General features: G+C 39.8%; 1 protein-coding gene across 1 annotated transcript in view; it reads left to right on the top strand.

The window, feature by feature from the left end:
* DLGAP1 (DLG associated protein 1) overlaps window positions 1-22,754 on the top strand; it is an 843,835-nt gene that overhangs the window by 278,526 nt on the left and 542,555 nt on the right. The window contains exon 3 of the mRNA XM_026496025.3: window positions 10,257-10,366. The gene's annotated coding sequence lies outside the window, so the exon portion shown is untranslated. The remainder of the gene's footprint in view (window positions 1-10,256; window positions 10,367-22,754) is intronic.

Raw genomic sequence — 22,754 nt, 5'->3', positions numbered from 1 at the left:
CAGCCTAGAAGAGTTTCTGGAACATAGTAGCCACTCAATATCTGCTGAAAGTATGAATGCTTTCTTTTTTTTAAATTTTATTTATTTATTTGACAGAGCACAAGCATGGGGAGCAGTAGGCAGAGGGAAAGGGAGAAGCAGGCTCCCCACCAAGCAAAGAGCCCGATGCAGGGCTCAATCCCAGGACCCCGGGATCATGACCTGAGCCGAAGGCAGACGCCTAACTGACTAAGCCACCCGGGAACCTCTGGACATGTTTTTTAAGACACTGAAAAAATAGTCATTATAGGCTGCCTTTGTTGATGGGATGAAGACCTCAGATTTAGTGTCAGGAAATCTAAATTACTGTCCCAGTTTTACTACTAATCTGCCGTGTGATCTCAGGTATTCTACTTAACCTCTCTGTGCTTTTCCCATCTATGAAATGAAGCAACGAGATTTGATGAATGGTAAAGTTCAGTCCATACTTAAATGTGTATCATTCATGGATTCGGGTTTAGCAGCATCCATTTGGGAAGTGACTGGCTGGAAACAAAGTTATAGTTTGTGGCCATGGAACCAGTGTTGCCAACTGGCATATCCAGGCTTGGAACTAAGACTCTGTTCTCTGGCTACTAAAATTTGGCTCTACCATTGAACTCATCACCAACTTGATGATAATAATAATAATAATAAGGCTTTTCTGTACTTTGGCACAGAAAATTTACTTTTAGGAATGAGCACAATGAAATCTGACACAGAAGAGTGAAATGTAACATCATGATAAAAAGAACTAGATTTAAATCCTAGATCCAGAATTTTCTGAGATTTTGGCCAAGTAATTCAAATCTCTTTGTGTCTCAATTTTGGCATCTGTAAAAGGGGGTAATGATAATATCTAAATGAAGCAACTTATTGCAAGTTCCTAGGACGTGGTAAGCTTTGGAAGACTTACAGCCCAGCTGATACAAATGAATTAGATAGGTGAGTGAAATGAATTCATGAAAAATAAATCTGCGTATTTGGCTTGAAACAAGCACTAAGAGATGAAATTGTGGGAGAGTGCGTGGCCAAGACAGACGGCAGGCCTGTGTCGTGCTGCCCCCTACTGACCAGCCGTCATAATTTGGTCCATCTCTTTACAACTCTGCATCTCATTCTTCTCATCTGTAAAATGGTGATGATAATATCACCTACCTCATAGAGTTACTGAGAATTTTAAATGAAACAATCTTAGAACAATGATGGCATACAGTAAGCACTCAGTGAATGTGGCCACTCTTAGCTGTGGTTCATTAAGTCCATCCAGGGGGGCTAGGTTGGAATTGAAAGAGATGCGGAAGACTCTCACTCAGCCCAACGAGTGAAGGGAAAGCAATGTGAATTCAGTAGAGCCAAATAGGTTAGGATTGTCTACTGTAATTTTTTTTTAAGTAGGCTCCATACCCAGTGTGGAGCCCAATGTGGGGCTTGAACTCATGACCCTGAGATTAAGACCTGAGCTGAAATCAAGAGTCTGACGGTTAACGGACTGAGCCACGCAGGCACCCCTCTACTGTAACTTTTTTAAAGAAAACTACTTGAAAACATATTAAAGCTTTGAGATGATTGGGGGAAAAGGCTATACAGATGCAAGATGTGGAAAGTCCCCACTTACGTCATTGACAAAAAATATAGCAGTCTCCAATATATTCTCAGGCTGTGAGCCTTCTTTTTAACCAAAAAGATAGGCCCAAGGGAAGAGGTCTTTTAGTCTCCCGCCACATGGATTAAAAGATATTTCTAAATAGTGATCTCAAAGTTGTAAATAGACTGTCAGTCTTTTTGTACCAGGGCCGCAGCTGTGATAGCTCAATGAGTCGCTACCCACCCTCTGTTCATCAGGGAGCCCCAAATCATGTTGTCTGCAGAAAAGTGAGTTGTTGTGTAGGGGGGGTGGGGAGGGGGCAATGCCTTAAAATTTCTGCACAGAGTCCTTTAGCTAAATTCCTGAAGGGGCAGAGTTGCCACAGATGGACTAATATAGGACAGAATTGGAAGAACAGAGGTCAAATTCATAAAGACAATTAAAGGGAGGTGGTGTCTACCACAGGTTTTAAAGTTCATTTCCTTTTGGTGAGCTTTAAAGAGACATGAAATAAGTCTATATATTTCGTGATGGCGAAGTCTTTTTTAATTGGAAATATCTTGGTACATATGGCCATAAGTTCCCTCATTTTAAAAAATCATGTGTGGTTGTCCAGAAATAGAACATAACTCTTTCTTTTAAGTGCATTGGGGTCTAAGGGCCCTGTTAGCAAAGAGTAATACAAATTTCCTCCTTTAGAAGCATTGTTTCTTACACATTAAGTTCATTTAGACTGAACTGAGTGCTTCTTTAAAATCTAAATATCCCTCAAAAGTGTTAGGTGGCTGAATAACTCACACTTGAAAGTCCATTACTTTTATCACTGACTTTTCTCTCTTCATTTGACCTTGAAGGCAGTGTAGTTTCAAATGGAAGATTAAATTAAATTAAATTAGAAATTAAATAAAAAAATGAGGGACTTCTGAGGTGGGTTGGCTCAAATTAGGAACTTTAGTCAGATACTTCCCAAGGAGTCATTTGGGAAGGAAAGAGAAGACATTAGGAGATTTGATGAGAACAGAGACTAGATGAATTCAGTTTGTACTTACACTATGATTTTCAGAAGCAGATTGTCCGTTTCCAAAAATCCTATATATGATACTTAAATCGTAAATTAATACTGCTTGAAGCACTTACTGGAGTCTGTGCTAGTTAATTACAACACGGTGAATGTTGATGGCTACAGAATTAGCAGGGCCCAGAGCAAATGAAAATGCAGGCCCCTTGTTCAGAAAGCCGGACTAGAGTTGTTGAATGTACTAAAGTATGAAACTGTTTCCTTTTTTCTGCCATCTCTCTCTCTCAACTGATCGTAGTGGTTTTTATTTACTATTTAATGTAGTTCCAATAAAAGTTTAAATTATTACCATTTTACTATTCATCTTTGTATTGCATAATGCAAATATGGGATTATTTAACTTACATGCAGAATCACCAAAATTATACAATTTGTATGTCGTAGGTCATGCATACATATGTTATTCTTACTAGAACGGTGGAAACACTACACAAACCTTCTCTGCCATTTTTATTTCTCTTCTTGATATATGCACATTCTACCAACACTCTCTCCATTTGGCTCATTGGTGAGTAAGGAAGGACTGCAGCAAAAAGAACTATGGCTTTCCCTTTCTTTCTCTTTTTATGTCTTTATTCTCACCATAAGCAGCCTGCTATTCAAGGGGGGAAATGCAAAAAATAAAGGATATGATAGGCTTTCTTATGTTGGGGAGGAAAATTTTTTTCTCCTTCTACCCTAGGTTCTATGGCTGGTCTAATGATTAAATCAACATAAGATAGAGTAGCAGGAGAAAAACAAATTTAATTTCGTATAAACAGGAGCCCATAAAAATATGAGACTCAAAGAAGAAACTAAACCAGGCAGCTTTTACATGTTTTAGACAAAGAAACAATAAGTTTGTGAAAAATTGACAAAGAGAGGGTCAGGCTTTGGGATAGTAAATTAGTGAAGAAATAACAGGGTTTGTTGATAGAGCCTTCTCCGAGTTCCCTGTCTCTGATGGTAAGGATGTCTCTTTACCTCCTGTGCAGGAAGGGTGTCATTCACGTGGGAGATTTATTTCCTGCTTTCAGGAGACAGAAGAGTCTCAGAGCGTCCTTCTTTTTTTTTTTTTTTTTTTTTTTCAATAATGATTTTTTATTATATTATGTTAGTCACCATACAGTACATCCCCGGTTTTCGATGTAAGGCTCGATGATTCATTAGTTGTGTATAACACCCAGTGCACCATGCAATATGTGCCCTCCTTACTACCCATCACCGGTCTATCCCATTCCCCCACCCCCCTCCCCTCTGTAGCCCTCAGTTTGTTTCTCATAGTCCATAGTCTCTCATGTTTCATTCCCCCTTCTGATTACCCCCCCTTTCTTTATCCCTTTCTTCCCCTACTGATCATTCTAGTTCTTATGTTCCATAGATGAGAGAAATCATATGATAGTTGTCTTTCTCTGCTTGACTTATTTCACTAAGCATTATCTCCTCCAGTGCCGTCCATGTTGTAGCAAATGTTGAGAACTTATTCTTTCTGATTGCTGAGTAATATTCCATTGTATATATGGACCACAACTTCTTAATCCAGTCATCTGTTGCAGGGCATCTCCGTCAGAGCGCCCTTCTTGTACTGACTGTTTCCCAAGTAACTTTAATTCAAGATAATCACTATGCCAAAGTGGCATATTTCGGGGTGGCCTTCCCTAAACCCCATCTGTTGTCATCCATGTTTTTTAGAAGACAATTGCCTTCTTGTGAAGCTCAAAGCAAATTCTGGCTTCCATGGAGAGCATGGCCTCTTGGGATTGTCAGCTTCCGCACTTAGTCATAGACAGAGCATACTTAACCTCACTCACGCTGAATCTTGCTGAACTTCCGGGAATTGTGGGTCCACCAGAATTCACCATTATGCACATTATATGAAAATGAGGTCATAAATGATGGCTGGGGGCATGCATATGGTGCAGATACCCCTCCTCACTCACAGGCTCCACTACCCCATTGGCCTTCACCCACAAAAACACTGGTTCGAATTATTTAAAAAAAAAAAAAAAGTTAAAGCAAGGGGCTATCCTGAGCATGGGCTCCTGGGCAGTTGCCCAGGCGGCACACTCATGCATCCAGCCCTGCCTTGAAGTTTTTTTTGGTTTTTTTTTGGTTTTTTTTAATACACAAATGACATCACTTAGCAACATGATTTGCAAAAGTGGAAACTGGCTAGTCTTCCTTTTTTTATGTGCATGAACATTGTCTCAGACATATAGGAAGTCAGAAGAAATTCAGATCTTCTGAAATTATTACTTCATCATTTGCAGGAAGGAGGAGCCCAGGAGGCAGATAGATAAACTTTGTCTTCAAACAAACACAATGTTTTATGGACTATAACATTTCAGTAAAATGTTAAGATAAGACATGAGACTTCACAGAAATGGCACTGCTTATTAGGTATGAGAGGTAATTGAGTAAAACAAAACAAAACAAAACAAACTGATGGGAAACTGAGTGGAAAAACAGCTATACTGAGAGTTAGGGGGTCTAGGTCTAGTCCTGGCCTTGCTATTGGCTAGCTGTGACCTCAGACATGCCACTTCACCTCCCAAGTCTTCATTAACCTCATCCTTAAAAAAGGGTTCAAACTCAGATGGTTTCCAGGTTAAAATTGTTCAAGTGAAGACACATTTATAGGGGCACCTGGGCGGCTCAATTGGGTAAGTGTCTGCCTTCGAGTCGGGTCATGATCCCAGGGTCCTGAGATTGAGTCCCACTTTGGGCTCTGCTCGGCAGGGAGTCTACTTCTCCCTCTCCCTCTGCCTCATGTTTTCTCTCTCTCTCTCTCTCTCTGTCAAATAAATAAATAAAATCTTGAAAATTAAAAAAAAATGAAGACACATTTATAAATTAAGAAACGTATTTTAAAGATATACTTTTAGACTTTAGAGAATTCTTTCCAGAATTTCCAGAGGTCCCCAGATGTGCTTCAAGCACAAGAGCTTCCTCAGATGTACGCTGGGCCTGCAGTTTTTCTGAATAGTGAATCACCTTTCCCACATTCCTGCATCTTCTTTATCCTGAAAGACTGTTATCATTGCCAAAACTCCAGGGAGATTTAGGAGACGTTGAGGGACTTATAGGTCCATGGATTATTTCAGTCCTGTTTTCACTTTTTCTTTAGATCTTTTAGCTCGTGCCCAAATCAAAATTTACCTTGCTACCTGAAAGTTCTGCTTCATGACTTATTGAGTAGTATTATTAATATTTTATCAGATTATTTTTGCTCTATTTTTAAAAGGGCTGCCCAAATGTAAAATATGATTTTTATTATGTCTTGTGGAAAATTGATTTTTTTCACAGAAAAGCAGACTCAATCCTATAGTCAATAGAGAACTAAATATTTGGAAATAAAGGTGGGAGACAGAAGCAAATTACAATATGTTGAGTTCCTGTTATGTACCAGGCATTGTACTTTCCATATATTATTTTGTTTAACCCCCTCGTAATCACTATGGTAGGTGGCAATAAGAATATCAGCCATCACCTATGCTAGACCAGAAAGTCTTCTGGAAGCTTCTAATGTAAACTCCAGCCACACTTCTCTCCCACATTCTAGTATTGCCTGACCAACTACCTGCATGGCAAGTCCACTGGGCATTGACCTCTCAAAATCGGTCTGGCCAAAATAAGTTCATCCTCTTTCCCCAAAAGCTTTTTTGTAGCCACAGCCCTTCTCATCTCAAGTGATGGTGAACGTACTCTTCCAGTGGCTAGAAGAAGCAGCTAGAAGCCTTGGGGATATCCTCCTCTCCCCCTTTTCTCTCCATGCAGTACATCAGGAGATCCTGTTGCTCTCACTTCAAAATAAGCCCAGCATGAATCTGTCTGACCACTCCTCACCAGTTCCACCTGAGTTTGAGTCAACGGGGCCTCTCTCTACAAGCTTTCCTCCTGCCTCTATCCTGACCTCCCTTGTGGTCCATTTCCAACTGGCAGCCAGTATGAACCTGTTGAAACATAAGCAATGTCAATTCTGAGCTCAGACTCCTGAAGTGGCCCCCATTTCACACAAAGTAAAAGCCAAGGAGCTGAACCACCCTGATCCATCACTCCCTCCACCTCCCCACTGCGCTGCCATTTTCTCTTCTACTAATCTCCCCTTTCTCCTTTCACTCCATCCCCAGTGACCTCACCATTCCAAGAACAACTGCACACATTCCCACCTTCTGGCCTTAACCTTGGTGGTTCTGTCTGCCTGGAACACCTTTCTCTTGCACATGACTCACTCCTTCACATCTTTCAAGTGTTTGGTCACATCTTACTTTCTTAGTGAGGTCACCTCCTAATAACCTCCAACCCATGCACTCCCGATCCCCCCTAATTTGGTCTATTTTTCTTACATCAGTAGCATGTTTCACATTCTAAAATACTCTATATTCCTTCACCGTGGTTATTGTTTACTTTCTACTTACTCACCTTCACTAAAATGAAATGTTCATTATTCCAAGCACCGAGCACAGTGCTTGACAAATGATAAATGCTCAATAAATCTTTGGGACATGAGTGAATACATGAATACACAGGTGGACTCATTTATTCCTATTTATTACTAACCTGACTAAGGTTTCCTTGCCTCCATTTTACAATGAGGAAATTGAAACTCAAAGAGGCTAGGTAACTTTCACAAGCCAGAAGTCCTATAAAAGGCAGAACTAAGATTAAGAGAGAGCTCTCTGATCTGGACCTTTTTTCCTGTATCATACTGTAAGATATGTAGTTTATGAAAATATCAGTATTCCATAAAATATGATGCATTTACAGTCTCCTTCTCCCTTTCTCCATACTCTCAGCCAATATGTTTTTAAATGAACCTCTTAAAATGACGTAACTAAAATGACTGGCTTATAAAATAACTTACATGACAAGAATGATAGGAGGTGTATTAGTTAGGACTCTGGCTGCAGAGTCATAGAATCAAACCGCTTGAGCTAGTGGGAGTCAAAAAATTAAAACTAAGTGACTTGAAAAATATCAAGGAGAATGTGTCATAAAGCTGTATGAGCTCATGAAAGCCACTGGAAAAAAATAGGAAGAGTAGGAAGCAGAATGAGTTTGGAGAGCTCTCACTACACCTTGCATGAGTGTCTTTTTCACTTTTCTTTTCCGCAGATTACCATTATTTGCTCCCTCCACCCATAAGGGACAAGGTGACCACACTCCAGCCATAGCTCTTTCACCTGAGACTGTAGTCTCCTAGTCCCAGATTAGAAGCCCAGCCTAGGTGAGGTCCCCCTCCCCATCCAAGCAGCAAGACCGGGGTCATGACTTACTGACAACTAACAGAGAACACCTTGGCAAGTTGGGGAATGCAAAGAAAGGGGCTGAGCAGACACTCTGAAAGCAGATGACTCTAGAACCCAGTAGAACCATGGAAAGCACACAAGCAGCTTAGTTCAAATTCCCCTTTTGGCTTTTTGTTTGTTTGTTCCTTTCTTTTTACTTTCACACTTGTTCTTAGATGCAGGGACTAAATATTGGTTACTTAGTGATAGGAAAGAGGAAGAAGAAAAAGAAAAGAAAAACCCTTGGAGTAAAGGAAAACAAGAAAATAAAAATAAAATAAAATACTAGAGAATCCAGAAATTCGGCATTCTAACTTTAGTTCTGTCACCATGGAGTAAATGCCTTGGGCAAGTCATTCCCTGGTCTCAGGTTCCTTTGCCATATAAATAAGGAGATGAGGCAAGAATCAGTAGGTTTCCAAGACCAACTTGATCGGGAGAATGAACTGGGGGCCCAGTTCAAAATGCAATTACCCTGACTCTACTAATGAATATTCTGATTTAATAGATCTTGCATGACATTCTATAATTTGTGTTTTTCGGCAGCTTTCCAGACAATTGTGATGATCAACCATACTTGGGAACCACTAGACTAGAAGATATTTGAAACACCTCCCAGTGTTTGCGATATTTGCTTACATTAAGATTATCTAACTTATGAAACATTCCAATCGTATTAAAATTGATTTCTTATTGCATATCTGGGCATGTTTTTGAGAAATTCCATAATCTTTTCATTTTGTTTCTGTAGGAAATTTAGAATAATATCCAGCACACGATAGATTCTCAATAAATAATAGGAACGAACAAGTAGTCAGTTCTCTGTTTCAAAAATAAACATTTTTTTTTTTGTGGTCTCTTTGAGTAATCTACTTCTCATACATGTAGGGAAAAAAATCAGAGTTCATTTGGTGTACCAGAATATTAAAAATATTTAATAGAATAATCATATATAAACCAGGACTCATACCTGAAAGCTATCAATAATAATCATTTTTGTCTTTTCTAATGTGGATCAATGAAATACATATATAAATATAATATTCCCAACATGTTTTATGTCCTATGAAAATACATGATATTGTTGTGTTATTGTAGTTCTTCCATTTTATCACTCATAGCGTCTTACTGTTAACCTATCAACTTTGACAGACTCAAAATATTGCTCAGAGAAGTTCTGCAGACAATTGTATTAGCCCCGATCTTTTTGAATGCCAAGTGTTCTTTTTGGAAACAAATACAGTGTTATGGGTTTCTAAAGGGGTTGAACTTGAGGCAGGGATTCTGGAATGTCATTCTGCCTTTGTGCCTATTAGCTGACACAAATAAACGTGGGCAAAACACACCACCTCTTTGGGCCTCCAGTTCCTCTTCTGTGAATGAATTCCATATTCATTCAGGCACTGTAATTCCTATAAATAATTAGGAGGTAAAAAAAATTATTCACACCAGTATTTTTAATTCTGAATGTCACTCTGTCTCTGCTTACTACTGAGATCTGTTTTTCTCATTCCCCATGGACACTCTTTTAATATGCTGCCTAGGGCCACAAAATGATATTGCTTAAACAGAATTCTGTTGATACCTACACTTTTCAACACCAGATCATTTTTGTGTGTGACACAAGTCCCTTTCTATGTGAACTTTCAGAGGAGAAAAATCAGAGCTCAGCATAAAGCATGTGATAGGATTGGAAAAGTTACCTCCCATGACTCTGGGCCTAGTTACAGTCCCATTTTGTCACTTTCTTCAAGAAGTCTCAATAATTAGGGGTCATGGTTTGTCGTGAGCATCAGCAAGCCCTCGGTAGTGTGCTTGGGAAGGTTTTGCCCTGATTTGTGTCCCTCTGTGACATCAGTAGAACCACCGTGTGAAGAATGACACCTTTTCGCCCTTTACGGACAGCTGCTTAGCTGCAGCGATGACGAAAGAATGCCCAGGGAGCGAAGACAGTCTTGTGTGTAGAGTGGAGCCTACACAATCGAAATGTCAATGTGTGCATGTTATTGCTTTTTCAAGAAGATAAGATCGTTAACAGTAGAAAAGTAGATTGTAGAACAGCAAACCTATTTATTGTGGTGACATTACTTTTTATATTTTGTGGTGGGTCTTATTTTCTGGAAAGCATAAAAATACAAAGTATGACATCATGCAAGAAACACATTCATGTAAATTTTCTATGGCACTCCCTTCTCACATCACTGAATTTACAATGTTTGTCAGAGTAGTTCTTAAGAGATCTGAAGTATCTTTTTGTTTCAGGCTAAGTTCTTGCATCTAATTATTGTGTTTTGTTACCTTTCAGAACAGCTGAGCATCACATACCAAGAGTGACAGCCAGTTAAAAAAAAAGCTGCAAACTTCGGATCTTTTCCTGCCTCAGAAGCAAGAAAAATGGAAAATTGACAATCAAAGGTAAAATTGTGTCCTTTCTCCTTATATAACACAACCCTACAGCTTCTTCTCCAGCTACCTTATGCAAAACAATTTCTTTTTTTTTATAGCATGGTATATTCGAATATAAATATTTCTGGCTTGTAATTCCAGTCATATTAAGGGGCTGCTGAGTTTAGTCTGTGATTTTTAACTCCCTAGTTGCTTGTTACAGAATGTGGGTGAGACGTGTTTTATATGTTTAATCTTCATTCTTGTTGTTAGCCTAGAATGGCAGATGAGGCAAATGCCATTTTCCTGACTGTGGACCAAAATAGTGTGTTTTACGTTAAGCATAGAATTATGGAAGAAGATGCACTGTATGAGTTTTTAATTCTTTTTTTAGTGTTGTACAGGTTTGAACTTATCAGGACAATGCGTTCAACAAGATCTATGCTCTAAGAAAGGCAGAGGAAACTCTTGAGGCAATGCTGTGATCTCCACTCCTTTCCTATCATATGGAGTTTTGAGAAGGGAAAAAAGGAGGGTCTTAATGATGTCCAAATCTGAAACACCACATATGGGGGGTCTGATCAGAAGGGGGTTGATATTGCTGAATATATGAATAAGCTGTCATCTTTCTTGGGGTTGCTTGCTTGAGACAATGATTTGGGTGTGGTGATTAACTGGGAAGCTCATCCCAAGGACGGGAGTCAGAGGTCAGGGAGTGTGAATTGGGGAAGAAGCCAAGGCCAAAATAACGGGAGTAGACAAGTCCTCAGTGTGGACTGCAGGAACGCGATTCCCTGGGACCTAGGGGAGTGTGGCAGACCTCCCAGAATGTCTGTCTGAAGGATGTGTGGCAAGACGTTTATCTACTGGCCTTCCCCCCTTGGTTGTGGATTGCTCCCGGGGGCATTGACTTCCGCTGCAATGCTGGACTGTGATGGCACTGCATGGGGCCGGAAGACACTCAGTGGTCACTTGAGGTTGGATGCTAGAAAGGTGGAGAGAACGTGAGTTGGTGCAGAACTGTCGGTCTGTGCAGCTGTGTCTGAAATCACAGGTGGACCAAGGGGTGGGACACAGGGAACCAGAGGCATCTGTTATACTTCCTTTTACTTTACTTTAAATCATTAAATAAATCACATTTTCCTCCTCAATGACCTATTTCCAGGAAGAAAATGTTTTGTGTTTTAAAGACACTGAAAAGTTACATCCAAGTGTCATAGAACCAGAGTGAACTCTGTTTCAAAACAAATACTTTGTTCATCAATAAATTGTCTATGTTCAGAGTGAGACGTACATCTTGGTCGACAGATACACTTGAGACATTATATACTAAAATCTGAAGTATGACCCAAATGTTGGAACAAAGACAATAGCATTTCATTGCATCTCTACGTACTATGCACTGTTGATGGTCTTCTGTACAGGAAGGTGTCTGATGCACAGAAAAACAATGATCATCTTCCCTGTTTGGAAACAACCCAGTTAGCAGTGTCCTCGTTTGTGTGAAAAAGGTGACTTTAATTATGCATGTCTGAGCATCATAGCCCAAGGATGGTCAGCTGGCCAAAGAATTGTAACACATGAAAGTGAATCAGGGGGTTTTGACAGATTGAAGTCAAGTCAGGTGAAGGCTGCAGTTGTCTTGAGACCTAGTGGATCCTGTGGTCAGAGGAGGAGTGTCATGTGTGAGCTCTCTAAGAAGCTGTACAAATAACCAGCAGCAGACATTTACACTGGTGTGCATTCGCATGCAAATCCCTAGCGAAGGAAATGAAATGTGGGAGGAGAAGCAGCAGCAGAGAGACTTAAGGCAGGGGAACGAGGGAAGTAGTGGCAGACAGCAAGGCAGAAATAACGAAGGGTAGACAGAATCAGACTACCCTGTGCTAGTGGAGAGAGATTTCTTAGAACTGCATCCTGAGCCCAGAAGGCAAACTGAGTGAACAGTCCCAGTGAATGTTTGAGGCTGACAAAATCGTGAGTCATCAAAGATGAAGTTACTTTGTCTTCTCACCTGCACAATGCAGTTGCCTCTCTGTGGTCTCACTGGGCTCTGAAATCTTCCAGAGTAAAAGCTCTGATCATGACTGTGCTTTGCTCAGAAAATATTCTCTCATTTACCAATCTACCATCATCCAAACTTCTTAACAAAACATGTAAAAGCTGCCACTCAGTAAGTTCTCAGACTTAGTTCTTTTTCCTTGGCTTCCCTCACCAGTGGTCTAGACCATTGTACAGTCATGCAAATTCTGTAATTTATCAAACCTTCCAAGTGGTTGTGACATATTTTGGCTCTTAAGCATAGATGCGTCTCGCACGAGGCCCAAGATTTTGCATTTCTAACAAGTTCCCAGGTGATGCCGCTGGTCCAGAGACCTCGCTTTGTGAAGCACTCTGTGAAAGTAAACAATCTAGGCTGGCCACTACTAATTGCTACATGGCAATTTGAGTCAAAGACAGACTGCAGTAAAAGGGCTCACTTGCCAACATCACCATTGTGGGAAGGTGCCCTAGTTTAAGAACAAAGTCTGAGTCTTCTGGTCAAATATCATCTTCATGTCATAAAATTCCCAACAAAAGTTTTGTGATACATTTTTATACCCCCTCCTGGGGTGTAGACATTGTAGACCTATACATACTTGTAGGATGGTTGGATGGATGGATGGATGGATGGATGGATGGATGGTTGGTTGGTTGGATGGATGGTTGGATGGATGGATGGATGGATGGATGGTTGGATGGATGGATGGATGGAAGGAAGGAAGGAAGGAAGGAAGGAAGGAAGGAAGGACGGACAGATGGATAGGTCTGGCAGCCAAGGGTTGGTTTCAGCAAGAAACTTATCTTCTTACAAAGAAATCACTCTGGTGTATACCATTAGGGAAAGACGAAATTTCCTTCACATGAAAACTGTCTTACTGTATAAGACTATACGCAGTATTGAAGACATTTAATTAGGCGGATTAACTCTATGTATTCAGAGCCTGAGTGTCTGGCATCAACCGTATTGTGCTCCTTAATAAGCAGAGTCTTTCACAAAAGACTTTTTTGCTATTTGATTGAGTACAACAGGGGGCAAATGTCATTTATATCACAGAAAATTGTACATTTTACTTTATAAAAGACCCACTGGGTATGTGAAACCAGGAAATCACATCTATTTAATAAATTTCTTTGCAAATGTCTCTTCCTTGAGTTTAAATTTTGCAGCTGCAGCATAATTTGAGTGTTTATTCACATGTAGGACAATTGCGCTTTCTGGGTCTTGCTTTCTCGCATTCAAATGCGTTCATGTATCAATGTTGCACGTTTTCACTCTGCGTCTCTTATCTGCGTACATCATCCCATGATTGGCTTGGTAAATTTATCCTACTTTTCTTGCTAAAATAACTGTTCCTGCTGTCTGTTTTCTGCCTACTCTTTGATTTATTCCGGAAATTGGGCTCAATGCCGACATTTATAGCTCCGTGTGAAATTTATTCTGTATGTTTTTAAACCAAGTTCCCACATTTTTTTTCTGTTATGTGTTCTGTAGTGGTGTCAGAAAAAGCCTATTAGGACTATGTATTAGCACAAATAAGAACAATAGCTGATGACACGAATCTTGAAAAGTCTTTTTGAGGATTTGTTTCTTAATTCACTTTAAGAGTAGAGAATTCAAATTTTCACGCCATGTTATGGCATGCCTAGTGTGAAGCTTAAAGGAAAAGTCTACTTTCAATTTTATTACTTTGGTGCATGTCCTTGGCTGAGTCCTAACACCTCAGTTACCTCCAATATGAAAAGAAAGATTTACGATCTCCGTCCCTGGGATTCATTCCAATGTCTTACCTTGCAATGTCAGCATGCAGATCATATGAAATGCTACTTCAAATCAGTCCCAGAAGTACAAAGGAGTCGGTCAACCAACTTTCAGCACATATTTGACAGTGAGTTTGAAGGAGCAGGGTTTTGGATACAGAAAGATCTGAGTTCAAAACCTAATCCTTTCCCTTATTACCAATATGAGCTTGGAGAATTTCTGGAACCCGTCTACATACGTTAGCATTGTCATTTGTGAAACAGGGGCAGAGTCAGTAGTACCTGCAAGGTTGCTTTCAAGATTAGAGATAATCCAAAAAATATCTAGCACTTATATGCTGAACATGCATAGCTCTAAGGATCCGTGCAAGCCTGTAAGCTGGCCAGGGCCCCAACCACGGTCTTCAAGGTTAACAGAAGATTACTTTCTTTTTCTCCAATATAATTCTGCCAGGCTAAGAAATTTTTGTTTGTGACTCTGAAAAGTGAACAGAATTTAGAAAATGTTTCCATAATTTAGTCATCTGAGACTGGCAACACTAATGGGAAAATTCATCATCGTTTTTCATCTAGACAGGATACCTGGTTCTATACATTGGGAGTCATTACATACAGCAAACAAGCCCCTGTCATCAAGAGTGGTCAGGGTCAAAGCATGAAGTTTGCAACTTGCATTCTGTCTCCTGTCTTGTTACCTAGCCACACTTTGGGCAGAAATTCAAATAAAGATTCTTCAAGACATAGGTTTAGCCTGAAGGAATAAATGTTCATACACTCTTGATTTATATCTGATTCCCGTAAGTAAAAGATATTCCTTTTTTTCCCCTTTCTTGTCCTCTAAAAAAGAATTTGTATAGCCAGTTTGTCTGCTGCAGCCTTTTACACAGAAGCAAAAGAAAACAAATTTTAGTCCATAGATGATTCACTTACTATAGGATTCATGCAAATATTAAATTATTTTTCTGCTCTTTGTGTTTTCGAGGTTGAATTGTCATTTTGATATTGACGAGCCACAGTGCTTTCTCAGCAGTAATTCAGATCAGCCTACTTAATAGGCGTAGATCAATGAAGTTGGGGTGGAATATTGCATCAATCTTAGCAGAAGACCTAATCCTGTTGTTGTTTTTCTCTATTTCAATATTCTATAATTCCTGTGCAAGCTGATGCATTTTGAGGTAAATCTTAGCATTTACTGTCGTATACTTTTTATGTCAGAAATAATTTAGGAGCTAAGAATGACTGGTGCTGTTTGAATACCTTGATTATTTCAGACATCTGTAAGATAACAGAAGTCTTTTTTTTTTTACATTAAGTTTTTTATTTTAATTCCAGTATTATTAACATATAGTGTCACATTAGTTTCAGTTATGCAAATAGCGATTCAATAATTCTATACATTACTCAGTGCTCCTCATGATAACTGTACTCTGAATCCCCATCACCTATTTCACCCATCCCCCCACACACCTCCCCTCTGGTAACTATCTGTTCTCTAGAGTCTGTTTCTTGATTTGTCTCTCTCTCTCTTTTTTCCTTTGCTTAAGATAACAGAAGTCTAATTGTGGAATCCTGTGTTTATTTGTCATATCTTAGAGACATATCGTAGCCAAGATGAAAATCATCATACTGATGAGGCTGTTTCAAGCCCTAGGAAGGAGAGGAAGAAAGAGAAAGACACACACACACACACACACACACACACACACACACACAGTGCGTGATGGTGGTTGTGGTAGTGGTGATACGGATATCTTAGATACTCCGGTCCTTTCATGGTAATGTAGTTACGTATAACTAGCAATAACTCATTATTAAATATATTGGATATATTTTATATTAATACATAAATATATAATATTAAATGTTAATATAACAATATTAATTGTTAATATGATGATTAATAATATATTTCTCTATAGACCAATTATTACTGAAGACATTTTTAATGAAATGACCTATTAAGTACTCTCAGAAAGAAACATAAATATTCTTACTGTATGATAGAATAACTTCTTTATAAATAGAGTGTAATAGGGTTTATCACAACTCACATTTTTGAGTATTTGTTGACCCTGTAAGAAAACCCAAGGGCAATGCTTACTGTGCAGTAAAATGATACAGCGTGACAACAATTATCTTAAAAAAGAGGAAAGGCATGTTGGCTGAATTTATTTGATTCTTGTTTTATTATCATCATGTCTAGACGTTTTCACCTAAAGTATCTTATTTATTTAAAAGCTAAGTTTAGGGAAAAGATAATACTATTTGAAACAACCCAGCATTAGCACTGGGATCCTTTTATCCTCCTCTATAATCTGGGAATTGGAACTCAAATAAGGTACAAATTTGAGAAAATAATCATGATGGTGATGCACACTGCCCATCTCTGTAGTAATTCAAATAGTTGAGGCCATCCTTGGTATTTCCTTATGACTAAAAACATAATAGCAAACATAGATTAAATACTTAGGTATGTGCCAGTGTGGGAGAAGCATAATTTTTATCTCATCCCTCAGAGGGTCTTCCCCTGGGTCTGAGAATTAAATTGATATAAAATGGATTAACAGGAGAAAAGCACTCAAATTTATTTATGTGAAGTGTGCCATTCCTTCATAAGGAAATGAAGAGCCAAAGAAGTGGCAAGACCTCAATGCTTTTATAGTAGGTTAAACAGAGAAAGACAATTGTGGAAACAGAACTAAACTATATGGGGAGCGAAAAGGAAGATAAGAGGTACTTTAGCAAGGTCTGTTTGTATGGAATTCTTTCTGCCTCCACTCCCTGTTTTGGTGATAAGAATGTTTCTCCTGGTACAGGAAGGGCATCTTTCACACGGGAGCTTTGTCTTGTACTTTTAAGAAGCAAAGAGAACGTCGGAATGCAGGATGTTCTCGTTCCTGTTTGTCTTTCTTTTTTTTAAAGATTTTATTTATTTGAGAGAGAGAGAGGGAGAGGGAGAGCAGAGAGGGAGAGGAAGAGGAAGAAGCAGCCTCCCGTCTGAGCAGAGAGCCCGATGTGGGGCTCGATCCCAAGACGCTGAGATCATGCCCTGAGCCGAAGGCAGATGTTTAACTGACTGAGCCACCCAGGTGCCCTCGTACCTGTTTTTCAAGTGCCTTTGGCTCAAAGTAACCCTTATGCCAAGGTGACCGGCTTGGGGGCAGCACATTCTGCCCCTTCACTAGGTATTGTTCTAAGCACTTTACCTGCGTTACCTCATTTAATCGGCACTACAGCCCTCTGAGGAAAATTGTATACAACCGAAGGAAGAAATCAACAAATCCACAAGCATAGTAACCAATTTCAGGATGTTTCTCTCAGTGATCGGTGAAGCTCCCAGAAGATTCTTTGCAGGCAGTGTGGTGTTCACGTATCCTCTCTCACGTAGAGGATATATGAACAACACACTAAGTGTCATTTAGTGGTCATGTATAGACGTCTTCACTTGACAGCTGGAGAACACCACTTCTTCCCAAGTGAATGTGTAATATTTTAAAATTATGTGCCAAAGATCAATTCTTTTTTTCCATGTCACAGATGAAGACACTGAGATATGGAGGGACTGACTAACATGGCAAAGAACCCAGAGCTCGTGTGCAGCAGAGCGGGGCACAGACTCGGTCTGCCATCAGAGCCACTCAGCTCTAGCACGCTCTGTCCTTACTGGTTGTCACACAGGTTCAAGACAGAGAGCTGGTCTTTAGGACATAATTTATATATCAGGAGAAGAGAGGCAGAGAGTAAACCCAATTCATTATGTAACGTTTTGAAGCAAGGATGTTGTCAATTTGGGATTAACCAATTAGAATGTTACGCCACCTAGGAAGCTAGACTTACAAGAAAACAATCCACATCATACATTGAAAATAGATTTAAAAAGTTGCTAAATGTTCAAAAGCTATAGCAAAAATGGCATAATTTTTTATTACCCAAAGTTAATTTTTTCCTAACTCAGACCTGAATTATTGATCATGTTTAGGGCCTACGTATGAAATGTGAGGACATTCACTGGTGTTTTCACGGTCACATCAAACTCATGACGAACTCCTTTTGTTACCCTCCCCCTTACCCACAGGGCATACATCCCAAGACCCCCCGTGGATGCACGAACCACAGATGGTACCGAATCCTGTATCCACTATGGTTTTTTTTCTTAAACATACACACCTACGATAAAGTTTAATTTATAAATTAGATACAACAAGAGATGAACGACAATAACTAGAAATAAAATAGAGCAAGTATAACAATCTAGTATAAAAAAAAGTTATGTGAATGTGGTCTGTCTCTGTCAAAATATCTTATTGTGCTGTACTCACCCTTCTTCTTATGATGCTGGGAGATGGTAAAATGCCTACGTGATGAGATGAGGAGAGGTGAATGACGTAGGCGTTGGGGCACAGCGTTAGACTACTATTGACTTTCTGACAGTAGGGCAGAAGGAGGACCGTCTGCTTCCAGACCACAGTTGACCATGGGTAACTGAAACCACCGAAAGCAAAACCGTGGATAAAGGGGACTCGTGTATTTCCAAAACTGAACTCCTATACGCCCCCTCCCATCTGCTCCTCCCTCTTGTGCTTTTCTCCGGCCCCATCTCTGCCGCCACCACCCACACACCCAACTGCTTAAGTTAGAAACCTGGGAGTCATCTATGAAGTCTCTTTGCCCCCCACCCTTGGTAAATTTGAATGAATTTGTTGAATGAAATTCCATATTTTCCATGTAATATTTTAATGCCCAAGGCGTCAGATGGTGACCGTCAGAGAGAGTGTAGAGATGAGACTTGATGCTGTTCTGATGGTTTTTAATGTGTTTTGGTTTTTCTGCCCACTCTGTTCAATTCTCCTGTATCGTTTTGTTTTGGGTTTGGGTTTTTTTTTTTTTTTTCTTTTTTTTGCGTTTTGTTGTTAGCGGTGGTACGGCTGTTGAGTGTACCTACATCGTGGCGGAGTCACGACACAACAGCGGAGATGTTTTGTCCTCTCCGTCAAGTATTGTGTCTGTTGGTAAATACAGCACTTTGGCTTTGGCACGAACGCGCTCTCAGTGGTATTGCCCTCTTTAATTATGTCCCCTGGGGAACAAATCAGTTTCCTGGCAAGGCGGCTTTCCTAATCAAAGACTTCCTGGGTCTGAAGTAATAAGAAACTGAAATGTTTCAAACTGAAACTTACACTGGGGCTTAATTGGGCAGGTATTTTTGTATTTTTATCTCCTTTGGGGATCAAGAAACGTTAAATGTTACCTGTTTAGAAAATATTTCATGAGGGACGCAAGGAAGGTTTCATCCATTTTGATCCATTTTTATTTACAAGAAGTTTCTGGTAAATAATGTACGCATTGGTGTTAAAAGCTTGAATAATTTATCTCTTTCTTGACTTTTAAATGACTGCCTTCCAGATAATTTTATTATCATTTTTCACTTGAACATGCTTCTAGGTATGGAAAATTTTGCATTGTAGAATACGAAGGGAGGTGCCCTGGGCAGGTAAACTGGAGGCCTGAGTCCCAATTGGAATGTAACAGTAAGATGAGCCCTCAACCTTCTACCCCAAGGAAAGAGTTAACAGAAAAAGAGAACTATGGATTGAACTTCAGAGAAACCCCTTATTTAATGGGCAGGAGAGGAAGAAGGAATTAGCTAGGCAGTCCAAAGAGAATCAGAGCTGAACAATAGTGAAATGCTTACAAACAGATTTTACTCAGGACTATTGCAATAGGGACCCCAGTAGAGAATGGGGTTCATTTCCAAATATACTACAGACAAGTAGGAATTTATAGCCAGAGTGTGGAGTGAGGGTCAGAGGATGGAAATGACTAAGGGGAAACATCAGGATTAGAGAGGATTCTGGTGAATCAGACCTAACAGGATTCTTGCTGAAGGCAGACCAGGGTGATCAGATACCTGGGTAGAGAGTGAAGAAATTGATCAGATCTTGAGGGTGGCTAGTTATGGAGGGTGAGGGGTTCTCTGTAAACCAATTTAAAATGTGTTATACGCAACTAATGAATCACCGAACTTTACATTGGAAACCGGGGATGTACTGTATGGTGACTAACATAATATAATAAAAAAACATTAAAAAAATAAAAAATAAAAAATAAAACCATAAAAAAAAATGCTCGCTATAAGTAGGCAATGCAAGCCCAACAAGGACAGACACTGAGTCTGAGATGGAGGCCCAGAGGGCTCAGAGGAGCCTGAGAAAAGTTTGAGACAGTCTCTGTCAGAAGGACGCATGGCCAGGAGAACAGGGATGGTTTCTGTCACAAAGGCTAAAAACAAAGTTCTAAGATTCAGACTAGCAAATTTAATTAACAAGGTCATATCAAAATTTTAAACTCAGAACTTTCCTTCACCTATGACATCTGTTTGATGTTTTTAGGATTATAATTTGTAAAATTATCGAGTCAGTCATCCCACCTCACCTCTCTGACTTCTCCATCTTTTAAAAATAGGACCAACATTACCTCCGTGTCAAAATCTTGGTGTCATCCTTGTCTCTCCCCTCATCCCATTCCTACTGATGCAGCCCCTCCCTAGGTCTTGGTCGTTTCTTCCCCTGGTACTTTCAGATCCTTCCCTTCCCAGCATCCTCTGCACCCTGGGTCAGGCCCTCACTGCCTCCGCACCTCTGCCGGTATTTGTGCCTCACACTAACCTCATTCTACAATTCCATTTCATAAGCTATCCTTCAATTAACCCCCCCCGAATACCATTTCTGATATATTTTTAATGATTAGTGTTTGTTAAGTCCTTATGGACCAGACACTGTGGTGGCTATTTCATTTAATTCCTATGATCAATTTTTGTTTGTTTGGGTGTTTTTTTTTTGAAAGAGAGAAAGAGAGCGAGCATGGGGGGAGGGAGCACAGGAAGAGGGTGAACAGGGAGAGGGGAAGAGAGAATCTCAAGAAGGTTCTAGGCCCAGCACAGAGCCTGACACAGGGCTTGATCTCACAATCCTGAGATCATGACCTGAGCCAAAATCGAGAGCCCGCCACTTAACCGACTGAGCCACGCAGGTGCCCTTAGAATCAATTTTAAACAATAGGTTTTATTATTTCTACTTAACGAATGAGCAAATTAATCTTTAGAGAGTTTAAATGACTTACCTAAAGTTGCAGCAATTAAGTAGAAAATCTGTCTGACTCCAAAACCTGAGCCTTTAACCATTGTCATATAATACCTTCCGTGGCCACGTGTGGAAGGAATGCTGGCCACTCCGGGGAGATCCAGCTAGGTGAACTACAGTTAAATTGCAAGAGATCCCATTGATCTCACCAAATGGACAAAAGCTTACTCAAGATTGTTAAACAGGGGATTGGGAGGAACACGTTTAGATGGTGAATGGATTAGAGCGTTTAGAACCTAGGGAGTGAATCTCTGCCCCCCGTGAGCCCTGTCGTGAGCCCTGGCCTCAAAGCATGTGCTGTCCGCTCTGCATGGGGTATTCTTACTGAATTTCTCTGCCTCACAAATCTGCTAGACATTCCTCCAAGGCCACCTTCCTAGAGACGGAGTGTGTCTCTCCTCCATACCCTCATAGCCTCTACCCAAAGCGCTGTGGGTGTTGGGAGCCTAGCTCATTGCAGACCGTTGTGTGGTGGTTCACATTTCAGTCTCACAATCTTGTCAACATGGTTCTACCCTTATTTCCTAGGTGAGGAAAGTAAGGCTCGTGGATTTTACGTGACTTGCCTTCCAAGACTGTATCCGAATCATGTTTGTGTCACCAATGCCTGGTACCTAGTAAATGCTCAATAAATGTGTAAGGAGTACATCAATTACCTTTATCTGTTTATGTACTTAATTTTATTAAAAATTTTTAAAACTCCTAGGTAATGGGACTTATCTTTTCCATGTTTTTATATTCCTCCTAATACTTAGCTACGTGTATTGCACAGAGCAAATTCAAGTACTTCATTTATTTATCTAGACAGGTCTTCATTTTACATGATTCCCTTCATTTGATTTTGAATGCAACACACTTTAGAATAGGTTTTTAAGTGAATACTGTTTTGCCAGAAATTAGTATAATGCCAGGTTCTCTTGGAAGGCCATTTCTGCCCTAGAATTATACGATGTTTATATGCTAGGTAACTATCGTACCTGGTAGAATGAAAACAGAGGTGGAAATATTATGTCTTATTGAAACTTGACTATGTAATAGGCACTATGCCATTCACTTGACATACAATATATAATTTTATTCTCATAATACCCTATGGAGTAGGTATTATTTTTAGCCCCACTTTATCAATGAGCAAGGAAGGCACAGAAAGTTAAGTCGTTTCCTCAAGGTCACAAAGCTCATGAGCAGCAGACTGGAATTTGAACCCAGGCACCATGGCTCAGAGTCGATATTCACTCACTCAAGTAATAAGTATATTTATATTTTATACCCTCGTATACAGCAGTCTTGGTTTTAGGGTCTAATAGATGGTCAATGAATGTGTATTTGATTGTATGAGGTCTAGCAAGGGCATTCACTGACTGATGTGTAAAAGTGGAATTATTTTTTAGTGGTCGATGACTCATTTCAATGAAAAAATTATTTGTCTAAAGCATCCATTTTTAGTTTTCACATTTTACATGCTGTACCAATTCATC

Source organism: Ursus arctos, unplaced genomic scaffold (assembly GCF_023065955.2).
Source record: "Ursus arctos isolate Adak ecotype North America unplaced genomic scaffold, UrsArc2.0 scaffold_17, whole genome shotgun sequence".
In the NCBI taxonomy this organism is placed as follows: domain Eukaryota; kingdom Metazoa; phylum Chordata; class Mammalia; order Carnivora; family Ursidae; genus Ursus; species Ursus arctos.
Note: the sequence above shows the minus strand (reverse complement) of the source record. Positions and strands in the feature narration are given on the sequence as shown.